We start from the raw sequence: 6,182 nt of genomic DNA on the forward strand, positions 1-6,182 counted from the left end.
TTCTTTTAAGTCTTTCTTGAACTGGTCTGGTATATGGTTGTCTCTTCCTACCCCCTGAAAAAAACATACCATCCCTCAAGGCCCTGGTCCCATTTCTCCATGAAGCTTTCCTTGATGCTCTCAGTGCTGGGGAAAGGGGATAATCAGGAAAATCTCTGAGTCTGTTTCCTCATCTGTAAAATGGAATTAAAAAGTCATCATGTAGGGGTGCCTGGGTGGCTCAGTTGCTTAAGCATTCGACTCTTAATTTCAACTCAGGCCGTGATCGCACCGTTCGTGAGTTCAAACCCCAAGTCAAGCTAAGCACTGACAAAGCAGAGCTTGCTTGAGACTTTTTTTCTCTCTCTCTTTCTCTCTGCCCCTCCTCTGTTCTCTCTCTCTCTCTCTCTCCCTTGCAAAATAAACAAACTTAAAAAAAAAGTCATAGTGTAGATTAAAGGAAATAATATATATATAATGCCAGTCTGCATCTAGCCTATAAAAATAATAATAAAATAGCTTTTCTTTTAGATAGTAGCAATAAGAATGAAAAGAAGAATAGAAAATCTCTTAAGGACTTAATAAGGGACAGGCCTTAGTGGTTGATTCCTTGTACGGAGTGGATGAGAGGGGAAGCGATGTCAGGAGCAGCACTTGGGTTTTTGAGCAAATTTTTTGAGCAAGGGAGATAAAAAGCATTTGTGGAGTTAGGGGCAAGAGTATTTTGTGTTGCTTTCCTTTGTTTGAATGGAGTGTTGCAACTGGAAAACACGGCACTTAGTCCTGGGCACGTGGAGTTTAACAAGTTCTTGGGACACTCAAGGCCAAATATCCAAATCCTGTTGATTATCTAGGTCTGGAACTCAGGAGAGAGATCTCTGAGATTGGGACTCATCAGACAGATGTTAGCTGGAACCAGAGAGGAGAGATCACTGACATCGCTTGTACGGGACGAGGCAGCGAGCGTTAAGGATAGATAGAACCTTTGAGGAACATCGACAGTTAAGGGAAATACAGAGGATGAGGAGACCCAGAATGAGGCTCAGGCAGCTCTGGGGGCTGAGAGACATCTATCTGGCAGTAACTAGAGGGAAACAGCAGAAAGAGATGTTTTAGGGTGTGTTCCAGGAAAGGGGTAGACTTGATCTCATTTAAATGCTCATAGGAAGGTCCCAGGTGAGAAAGATGGGCTGAATGTGGATGGAGAAGGGGTTACTCCAGGGAAGACAAGAGCTGACAGAGGAGGGGGTGAAATAAGGATGTGTGGAAGGCACACGTGGTTGCAGCTAAGTTTCGTACATGGGGCAGTAGGAACTTGGCCTCCTCGTTTTGTGCCATCTCTCCTCTCGCAAATCTCTTTATGGTTTTAAATAAGTGGTTCTCAAAGTGTGACCTGGGGGACCCCAGGAGTCTCTCCAAGACCCCTCCAGTGGGATTTTCCAGAGGTGGCATGTGTCATGGTGTCTTCTTCTGACAGCTATCAGAATATGTGATTACAGACTCTGTGTTTCTTAGAATTTTCTAAGATAGTAGACTTAGATTGATGCGTGTTTTTAGTGTTTAACTCAGTTTCTTCTCTCAGTACTTCTACTGTGCTCTTACTCTTTTCAGTTATATCTGCTATAATGTCAGTAACCTCATAATCTCCCATTAAATTATTGTTTTGAAATCCCAAGTTTTCCTTGAGTCTACGCCAAAACACAAGAAGTAAGTATACTTTATTGTCTTGTAAATGTTCTGTACTGTAAGATTTCCCCCAAAAGTGCTACTATTGTAGAGTCCTAGATTTTATTGTAAAGTAAAAGAAAATGTGTTTGTCATATGTGTTCTTATATTTAAGGACAAATTGTTGGCTTTTGAAAGGGGTGCTAGAACTCTCCTTTTCTTAACCCATGGCATGGTCTTAACTGCACGGTCTACTTCCAAAGATACCAAACAGATGACAGTAACACATCAAGGATCTCTGACTGCAGAAGGGAGGAATATACCCACTCCAAAAAAAAATGGATGCAACTGTAAATAAGAAAGAAAATATGTTGGGGCACCTGGGTGGCTCAGTCATTTAAGCGTCCGATTTTGGCTCAGATCATGATCTCACTGCTTGTGAGTCTGAGCCCCACGTTGGACTCTGCTGACAGTTCAGAGCCCAGAGCCTGGTTTGCATTCTGTGTGTGTGTGTGTGTGTGTGTGTGTGTGTGTCTGCCCCTCCCTCGCTCATGCTCTGTCTCTCTCTCTCTCTCAAAAGTAAACATTTTTTAAAAATTTTTTTAAAGAAAGAAAATGTGTCCAAAGTTATCTCTCCCATCAGCTTCAAGGATGTCAGTAACTTACCTTTATTGTCTTACACAACAGACAATTTTTGTATAGTATCATTGTTCTAATGAAATTGCGCTATCCTTTCAAAACCAACATTTTTTTTAAACAATTTTTTTAAACATTTATTTATTTTTGAGACAGAGAGAGACAGAGCATGAACGGGGGAGGACCAGAGAGAGAGGGAGACACAGAATCTGAAGCAGGCTCCAGGCTCTGAGCTGTCAGCACAGGGCCCGACACGGGGCTCGAACTCACAAACTGCGAGATCATGACCTGAGCCGAAGTCGGACGCTTAACCGACTGAGCCACCCAGGCACCCCTCGAAACCAGCTGTTGAAGCTTAAAGAAAGGAATTGAATTTTTAAGACCTGGATGTGAGACACTCTTTAAGAACCAGAAATTGTTACAACCTTTCAGACTAGAGATGAAAAGGCCACTAAAACATCTTACAGAGTAAGTTGGCATATTGCATTATCTAAGGAAGAATACTCAATAGCTGACAGTAGAGACTAATTAAGTAATAGAGACTAATTAAACCCTGTACACTTGACATTGCTGGATGAAAAGTCAGTAAGAGAAATCACAACAGTGCCACTTTCCAATAAGAGGGTAACTTGTCAAGGACCGAGTAAACAAATCATCTGCAAAATTGTGATTTGCTTAGAAAATGGACAAATCTACAGAAGCGCCTGGACTTCCTTTTCTGTGTGTGTTTGCTTAGTATTCGCAACATCTAATCATCAAAGAAGTTACATGCATTCTTGACAAGCACAAGGGTGGCTGAAATATTCAAAGTGTCGAATGCCTTTTTGAATCTCATGCTCTATCCTGGAACAACTCTATTGACATTTTTATTGGTAGTGCAAAAGCAACCGTCAGTAAGACTGCTGGCACCATAGCACAAATCAAGGAAATGCTGCAAGTGACTAGTGGTCACTGCATTCTCTACTGTCTGATCTTACAGACAGCCAGCTTCCCTAAGGATGTGCCTGATGGCAGGAGATGGGTGGGGGGTGGGCTAAATGGGTGATGGGAATTAAGGAGGACACTTGTGATGTGCACTGGGTGTTATATATAAGTGATGAATCATCAAATTCTACCTGAAACCAATTTTACTATAAGAGTTAACTAAAGAGAATTTAAATAAAAACTTGAAGAAAAAAAAAAAAGAATGTGCATGATGGGCCAGTAACAATTATTGTCATTAAATTTCAACACTTAAGGATAGAGTATATAATCTTTTTTTTAAAGTAAGTTTATTTTTGAGACAGAGAGAGCGTGAGCAGAGGAGGGGCAGAGAGAGACGGTGACAGAGGATCCAAATTTGTTCCTCACTGACAGCAGAGAGCCTTATGGGGGCTTGAACTCCCTAATGGTGAGATCACAGCGTGAGCTAGAGTCGGTCACTCAACCAACTGAGCCACCCAGGTGCCCCTAAAACATACGATTTTTGGATAGTATGCACAATGAAATGAGAAGTGTGAATAAAGCACTTCTGCTACGCACTGAAGTGTGATTTTTTTTTTCAAAGACGAGAAATTGTGCAGCTGTTTGAACTAACGCATTTTTTGCGGTACTTCATCTTCACTTGAAAGAATGACTGACGGTAGTATCTCGTAAACATTCTCTCAAAAATGAATGAAGTGAGCCTTTTGTTTGAAAAACAAAAAAGAACTTGTCTCAATAATAAAAACTGAGATTTCAAATACAAATGTAAAGTTTGGAAAACTTGTATCTACCACCATGAACTTAACAGTTTCTCAGTACTTAAAGACTTTTATGATGAGATGGGTGGTGATGTGAACAAATGTGTTATTTGATAATACATGTAAGTGTCAACATTTAGCATAGCTGCATGACTCAATGAACCAATATTTCCCAAATGACCGATGCATGATGTTACAAAACCATGCATGGGTAAAATATCCATTCAACATGCAAGATAGACCAATAGATGACAGAGTATCAGAGTTGGAAAGTTCACTGATAGGATTTTAGATTCCAAATTGTGACTACCCTTTAAAAAAAAACCTACCACTTGTCAAGTTTTGCCATTGTATCAAAGAACAGCCACAATTATCTAAGAAAGCTGTACAAATACGCCTCCCTTTCTAATTACATATCTGTGTGAAGACAAATTTTCTTCATATCATGATAGAGTGAAGAAATAATTAAGAGAGGGGGCCTGGGTAGCTCAGTTGGCTAAGTGTCCAACTTCAGCTCAGGTCATGATCTCACAGTTCACGGGTTCGAGCCCCCCATTGGGCTCTGTGCTGACAGCTCAGAGCCCGGAGCCTGCTTCGGATTCTATGTCTCCCTCTCTCTCTGCCTCTCTCCTGCTTGCACTCTCTCTCAAAACTAAGTAAACATTTTTAAATTTTTTTTAAAAAAAGAAATAGATAAGAGAATCCAGTTGTCTTCTCTTAAGCCAACCATGAAAGAGATTTGCAAAAATGTAAAAACAATACTCCTTTATTTTTTTTGTTTTATAATATGTATTTTTCAAAAATATGGTATTTATATTGATATTTGATGAAATTGTTTTAACAGGAAGCGATGAATAAATATTTTATTTTCCTCAGTCTCAATCTCTTCTACCAAAAATGTAGATAGATAAAGCTCACGGTTACAAAAAATCTTTTAGATAGTCAATGGTTTTTAAAAGCATCGGGGCGCCTGGGAGGCTCAGTTGGTTAAGCGTCCGACTTCGGCTCAGGTCATGATCTCGCACTGTTTGAGTTCGAGCCCCACGTCGGGCTCTGTGCTGACGGCTCAGAGCCTGGAGCCTGTTTCAGATTCTGTGTCTCCCTCTCTCTGACCCTCCCCCGTTCATGCTCTGTCTCTCTCTGTCTCCAAAAATAAATAAACGTTAAAAAATAAAAATAAAAAAAATAAAAGCATAAAAGAGTTTTAACACCAGTTTCAGTATCACTGATTTAGGCCACAGAGAGGCAGGCTGGTGATACAGTAGGAGATTTAGGAGCATAATAAAGGTTTTAAATAACCATTGATTTTTTTTCCCGGTAACTTCAGAATATTAAAATGCATAAAGCTCTAATAGAGAGTTCTTACTGGTTGGAGTTTGGTTAGGTGGAGTTTTACCCGTTTAGTCAAGGGAGCAGGATGGCATCATAGAGTTAAATGAAACTGAGTTTGAATTCTGGCTGAGGTACCCATGGGAAATCACTCAAACTCCCAGCCTCAGTTTTTGCACCTATATATGGGGATAATAGTATCCACCTTAGATGACGTACCACAAGGATAAAACTCATGTGAGTATCAAGTCGTTGCTACTTAAAGTGTGTTCTGTAAACCAACAGGGGTTAGCCATGCTGCACACCCAGAGCTCTGAATCCTGATCTACATTTCGATGAGATCTCCACTCAGAATGCACCCAGTGGAATGCCTGCCTGTCACACATTTCAGTATTTTTTTTCTTCAGCAGAGAGATACAACTATTTCAATCTTTTGGATTAAGCTAATTGGCTTGACTTTGAAAAACACATTTGACCAGTTTATTTAGTCTCATTGTCTTAATTATTGACCTAAGTTATCCTTCAACTCATTTGAAAGATTTATAACTTCCAGACTTATGGTCTAGGCTCTTGAGTGTCTCACCTTGTAATTTATTTATTTGCTCAACAGAACTCAAACACTCAGTATGTGTCAGGGGCTATGCATGTCACCAGGGAAACAGTGTGCAAAACGGACATGGTCCTCATCCTTTGGTTCAGCTAAAAGAGACACTAAAAAGCCAAAACATGGCATTTGTAGTTCTGAAGATGTAGACCTTTGTGATTATAAGGGAGTGGCATACACATTTAAAAAAGTTTAGGGTGGTTTTTCTTTCCTTTTCTGAGTTTTCTTAACTTCTCTCTTTTTCTCTC

This window comes from Prionailurus viverrinus, chromosome D1, assembly GCF_022837055.1.
Source record: "Prionailurus viverrinus isolate Anna chromosome D1, UM_Priviv_1.0, whole genome shotgun sequence".
Classification (NCBI taxonomy): Eukaryota; Metazoa; Chordata; class Mammalia; order Carnivora; family Felidae; genus Prionailurus; species Prionailurus viverrinus.